Below are 7,066 nucleotides of genomic sequence, written 5' to 3'. Positions count from 1 at the left end.
GGGCTATCGACCGGTCCAATCGCAACAAATTACGGGCAGAATGCCCTAGACCCTTTATCGCAAAGAAAGTGACACTAACGCCGGAAATAGACCCCGTCTTGCTCAAATACCTGACGCGGTCCGGTAGATACGCAAAGAAAGGGATTGAGCGTTCTTTCAAGCTCATCCAAGATAGAATTTTGGATATGTTAGGGCCACTGACCAAAATTCTTAATCTATCAGAACAGGCGGCCTCCACGGCCCAACCGGTCGACTTGGAGCAGCTAAGAGGCTGGGCCCAAAGAGCCGTGTGTATGCTCGGTAGTGCAAACACTACCTGTTCAATTGAAAGGAGGAGATCAATCCTCATGAAACTGGAACCTCAGCTATCACACTTAGCTGAGAGCGAACCAGGTCCCTCTGCCGAGGGTATGTTGTTTGGAGAGGACTTACTTAAGAATATTAACAAATTTGTGTCCCTCTTCACAAGCCTTGACAAGGCCCAATCTTCACTGAAGAAGGCGGTCCAACCCGTCAAGGTTTTTGGCAAGGCCGGCAGAAGCAGAGGCCGATCTGCCGGCCGCAACGCTTCTTTCAGGCCCTACAACAGACCAGGTGCCCAACAATATCAGCCCGTACACCAGCCGTATGCTTTGCCAGTGGCTCAACCCGCACCATTTTTCCCCCCCGGGGTCGACCATGGAGAGGACGCGGGGGACGTGGTTATCCCAGGTCACGCCCGACAACTGGTGAGTACCCTTCCACTTTCTCTACCACATACCTTAGTGGGGGGCAGACTAATGTATTTTACCCACGTCTGGTCCACGATTATGGCAGACGCCTGGGTTCTCAACACTGTGAAGGGATACATCATAGAATTCCTGTCTGTGCCAACTCTAAATGTTATCCCGTACCCAATACGATTTTCTACTCCAAATGTAGCCCTCATAGACGAAGAACTACAAGAACTTCGGAAAAAAGGGGCGGTTCAGGAAGTAGACCCCCAGTCGCCAGGGTTTGTCAGCAACCTCTTCTTAGTCAAGAAGAAGGACGGCGGCTATCGCCCGGTCATAAACTTAAGAGATCTAAACCAACATGTGACATATCGTCATTTCAAGATGGAAGGGATCCATCTATTAAGAGACCTCCTGTGGCCAGGGGACTGGCTAGTAAAAATCGACTTAAAGGACGCGTATCTCACCGTCCCAATGCACCCTTCTTCACAGAAATTCCTAAGATTTCTTTGGAGAAACAGAATGTGGCAATTCACTTGCCTTCCATTCGGTTTGTCATCGGCCCCGTGGTGTTTCACCAAGTTGATGAAACCCGTGATAGCTGTTCTTCGGAGCAGGGGGGTGAGACTCATAATATATCTGGACGATCTACTGATCATGGCACGATCCAGGTCTCAAGCTCTGCTACACAAGCAGTGGACAGTGGCTCTGTTAGAGGAATTAGGATTCCTCATCAACCACAAGAAGTCGGTGCTACATCCGGCCCAAGAGATGGAATTTTTGGGTTTTCTAGTGGACACCCAACTAGCCGTTTTACGTCTACCAACATCAAAACTGGCTCTGATTCGCAAGGAAATCAGAGCGGTTTTACGCAAGGGTCAAACTTCTTTGAGGCTGATCGCACGGATAGTCGGCTTACTGTCGGCTTCCATTCAGGCGATTTTCCCAGCTCCACTCCATTATCGAGCACTCCAACGCCTCAAAACCCTGCATCTCCGGCAGGGTTTACGGTACGCCGACGAGGTAACACTATGTCCCGAATCGGTGTCGGAGTTGCATTGGTGGTTGCGTCATGCCGTAGAATGGAACGGCAGGACGATATTCAACTCCTGTCCGGATGTGATCATAGAATCCGATGCGAGTCGCCAAGGCTGGGGAGCTCGTTGCGGGCAAGACTCCACCGGAGGGATATGGTCAGAAGAGGAATCTCTTCTCCATATCAACGCTCTGGAACTCCTGGCAGCGTTTTTCGCTATCAGGAGCTTCCTGAGACAGAGGTCCAATTGTTGCGTATCATTACGCATGGACAACGTGGCGGCAGTACAATATGTCAACCGCCTGGGAGGCACGAGATCCAGAATTTTGACGGACATTGCGTCCGACTTTTGGCATTTCTGTCTGTCCCGGAATATCTTTCCTATAGCGGAATATCTTCCAGGGGTCGCCAACGAGGTGGCGGACTGGAATTCTCGCTACTTGATCGACTCCAGCGATTGGACCCTGGATCGGTCGGTTTTCCTGGCGCTCCAAGAATTATGGGGCCCATTACATACGGACCTCTTTGCTTCACGCCTCAACTGTCAGTTACCCCGATTTTACAGTTGGAGGCCGGACCCGGAAGCGTCTGCAGTGGACACACTCCGCCAGAAGTGGGCGACAGGGACACATTATGCGTTCCCTCCGTTCCCTCTGATTATCAGAGTCCTTCTTCAAGTTGCGACTCAGAAAGCGACGGTGGTTCTGCTCACTCCATGGTGGCCGACGCAACCGTGGTTTCCTCTCCTGTTGGGGATGTCAATGGACTATCCCAGATTAATTCCGCACTCACCTCGTCTCCTAACGAATCCAGCCAAGGGTCTTCACCCTCTGGTTCTGGAGGGCAATCTCACGCTCCTAGCGTGGTTGGTTTCGGGGTGCCAGACCCAGGTGGCGAACTTTCACAATCAGCTAGAGATCTCCTCGCCTTGGCTTGGGCCCCCGGGACTAGATCGGCGTATCGATCTGCATGGGCCTTGTGGGTTCGTTGGTGTGATCAACGACAAGTTGATCCCACTCAAGCACCTGTTCCAGTCATAGTGAACTACCTGGCGGATTCTTTTGAGATAGGAAAATCTTATAGTTCTCTAAATGTGTACAGATCCGCCATCTCGGCATATCATTGCCCGGTGGACTCGTTACCGGTTGGTAAACATCCGTTAGTGTGTCGTCTCCTCAGGGGAGTTAAATTTAAACGTCCTCCTCGTCCTAGGTACCATTCTACTTGGGATGTCTCCCGGGTGTTGGATACGTTTTCCTCTTGGGAAGACAACGAGATATTGTCATTGAAACTCCTGTCTTTTAAGTTGACTACATTATTATGTCTTGTTTCCATTAAAAGAGTATCGGACGTTAGAGCTCTTGACATCTCTAGGCGTCAATTCTCACCTGAGGGAGTACGCTTTTCCGTGGTTCGACGAACCAAAACGGGTTTGCAATCAGTATTCTATCCCTTTTTTCCGTCGCACCCCAAACTTTGTGTGGTGCGCTGTCTCCAGATGTACGAGACTCGGACAGCGTCGGTATGGTCGCTTAATCATAGCCAATTGTTAATATCTTACGTGCAGCCGCACCTACCGGTTTCCTCGGCCACTTTGGCCAGGTGGGTGAGATCAGCCATGGAATTAGCAGGGATTGATATTTCCCTATTCGGTGCTCACTCGTCTAGAGGAGCAATGGCCACGAAAGTGGTTACTTCAGGAGGTTCTTTGTCAGACCTCTTGTTGGCGGCTGATTGGTCGTCGGAGACGACTTTTCGCCATTTCTATTTCAGGCCAGAAGAACATGTGTCGGTATCTGTTCTTTAACTGTTATGTTTTGTCTTCTTTTATTCGAAGTTAGCTTTAAACTTGCATAAGATATGAGCCTCCTGTCTGATATATAAATCGAGATTTTCCTAGCTTGTGACGGAAAATATAAGTTATATGAAGACAGTAGGCGAGTATCTTCCCTCCCGACCCAACCCTATTATACTGTTTGTTGTCTTTCCAGGGTATTGAACGGAGACGGTGAAGACGTCCTGGTATTGTAGAAGACTGATGTTTTCTGTCGACATTGTTCATTAACAGTTTTGCGGTCCTGTTGGCCGGCGGTTCGGAAGGGTCCAATCGGCACGGTTCCGGTGTTCGATGGTTCGGTTGCTGTTCAAGAAATTCGCATAAAGAAAGAGGAAGAGGATTTACAAGCAGCCCCCCTTTTATAGCAGCCAGTCAGGCTAGGAGGGGAGGAGTGTACAGGGGACTGCTGGGAATTGTAGTTTTTTGTTTTGAAAAAATTGCATGATGTTTCTGCTATGAGCATTAAAGAAAGAAAGATTAATGCATAAGATATGAGCCTCCTGTCTGATATATAACTTATATTTTCCGTCACAAGCTAGGAAAATCTCGATTTATCAGCCCATCCTACTGTATATTATATAAGTCAGTTATCAGCCCCTCCTCCTGTATATTATATAAGTCAGTTATTAGCCCTTCCTCCTGTATATGATATAAGTCAGTTATCAGCCCTTCCTCCTGTATATTATATAAGTCAGTTATTAGCCCTTCCTCCTGTATATGATATAAGTCAGTTATTAGCCCCTCCTCCTGTATGATATGTCAGTTACTAGCCCCTCCTCCTGTATATGATATAAGTCAGTTATCAGCCCCTCCTCCTGTATATTATATGTCAGTTAAGAGCCCCTCCTCCTGTATATTATATAAGTCAGTTATTAGCCCCTCCTCCTGTATATTATATAAGTCAGTTATCAGCCCCTCCTCCTGTATATGATATAAGTCAGTTAGCCCCTCTTCCTGTATATTATATAAGTCAGTTATTAGCCCTTCCTCCTGTTTATTATATGAGTCAGTTATCAGCCCCTCCTCCTGTATATTATATAAGTCAGTTATCAGCCCCTCCTCCTGTATATGATATAAGTCAGTTATCAGCCCCTCCTCCTGTCTATTATATAAGTCAGTTATCAGCCCCTCCTCCTGCATATTATATAAGTCAGCTATTAGCCCTTCCTCCTGTATGATATGTCAGTTACTAGCCCCTCCTCCTGTATATGATATCAGTCAGTTATCAGCCCCTCCTCCTGTCTATTATATAAGTCAGTTATCAGCCCCTCCACCTGCATATTATATAAGTCAGCTATTAGCCCCTCCTCCTGTATGATATGTCAGTTATTAGCCCCTCCTCCTTTATATGATATAAGTCAGTTATCAGCCCCTCCTCCTGTATATGATATAAGTCAGTTATCAGCCCCTCCTCCTGTATATTATATAAGTCAGTAATCAGCCCCTCCTCCTGTATATTATATAAGTCAGTTATTAGCCCCTCCTCCTGTATATGATATAAGTCAGTTATCAGCCCCTCCTCCTGTATATGATATAAGTCAGTTATTAGCCCCTCCTCCTGTATATTATATAAGTCAGTTATCAGCCCCTCCTCCTGTCTATATGAGTTAGTTATCAGCCCCTCCTCCTGCATATTATATAAGTCAGTTATCAGCCCCTCCTCCTGTATATTATATGTCAGTTAAGAGCCCCTCCTCCTGTATATTATATAAGTCAGTTATTAGGCCCTCCTCCTGTATATGATATAAGTCAGTTATCAGCCCCTCCTCCTGTATATGATATAAGTCAGTTATTAGCCCCTCCTCCTGTATATTATATAAGTCAGTTATCAGCCCCTCCTCCTGTATATTATATAAGTCAGTTATTAGCCCCTCCTCCTGTATATGATATAAGTCAGTTATCAGCCCCTCCTCCTGTATATGATATAAGTCAGTTATTAGCCCCTCCTCCTGTATATTATATAAGTCAGTTATTAGCCCCTCCTCCTGTATATTATATAAGTCAGTTATCAGCCCCTCCTCCTGTCTATTATATGAGTTAGTTATCAGCCCCTCCTCCTGCATATTATATAAGTCAGTTATCAGCCCCTCCTCCTGTATATTACATAAGTCAGTTATTAGCCCCTCCTCCTGTATATGATATAAGTCAGTTATCAGCCCCTCCTCCTGTATATGATATAAGTCAGTTATTAGCCCCTCCTCCTGTATATTACATAAGTCAGTTATCAGCCCCTCCTCCTGTATATTATATAAGTCAGTTATCAGCCCCTCCTCCTGTATATTATATAAGTCAGTTATCAGCCCCTCCTCCTGCATATTATATAAGTCAGCTATTAGCCCCTCCTCCAGTATAATATGTCAGTTACTAGCCCCTCCTCCTGTATATGATATAAGTCAGTTATCAGCCCCTCCTCCTGTATATTATATGTCAGTTAAGAGCCCCTCCTCCTGTATATTACATAAGTCAGTTATTAGCCCCTCCTGTATATGATATAAGTCAGTTATCAGCCCCTCCTCCTGTATATGATATAAGTCAGTTATTAGCCCCTCCTCCTGTATATTATATAAGTCAGTTATCAGCCCCTCCTCCTGTCTATTATATGAGTCAGTTATCAGCCCCTCCTCCTGCATATTATATAATTCAGTTATCAGCCCCTCCTCCTGTATATGATATAAGTCAGTTATTAGCCCCTCCTCCTGTATATTATATAAGTCAGTTATTAGCCCCTCCTCCTGTATATTATATAAGTCAGTTATCAGCCCCTCCTCCTGTCTATTATATGAGTTAGTTATCAGCCCCTCCTCCTGTCTATTATATGAGTTAGTTATCAGCCCCTCCTCCTGCATATTATATAAGTCAGTTATCAGCCCCTCCTCCTGTATATTATATAAGTCAGTTATTAGCCCCTCCTCCTGTATATGATATAAGTCAGTTATCAGCCCCTCCTCCTGTATATGATATAAGTCAGTTATTAGCCCCTCCTCCTGTATATGATATAAGTCAGTTATCAGCCCCTCCTCCTGTCTATTATATAAGTCAGTTATCAGCCCCTCCTCCTGCATATTATATAAGTCAGCTATTAGCCCCTCCTCCTGTATGATATGTCAGTTACTAGCCCCTCCTCCTGTATATGATATAAGTCAGTTATCAGCCCCTCCTCCTGTATATTATATGTCAGTTAAGAGCCCCTCCTCCTGTATATTACATAAGTCAGTTATTAGCCCCTCCTCCTGTATATGATATAAGTCAGTTATCAGCCCCTCCTACTGTATATGATATAAGTCAGTTATTAGCCCCTCCTCCTGTATATTATATAAGTCAGTTATCAGCCCCTCCTCCTGTCTATTATATGAGTCAGTTATCAGCCCCTCCTCCTGCATATTATATAATTCAGTTATCAGCCCCTCCTCCTGTATATGATACGTCAGTTATCAGCCCCTCCTCCTGTATATTATATAAGTCAGTTATTAGCCCCTCCTC

Source organism: Hyla sarda, chromosome 9 (genome assembly GCF_029499605.1).
Source record: "Hyla sarda isolate aHylSar1 chromosome 9, aHylSar1.hap1, whole genome shotgun sequence".
NCBI classification, from domain to species: Eukaryota; Metazoa; Chordata; class Amphibia; order Anura; family Hylidae; genus Hyla; species Hyla sarda.
Note: the sequence above shows the minus strand (reverse complement) of the source record.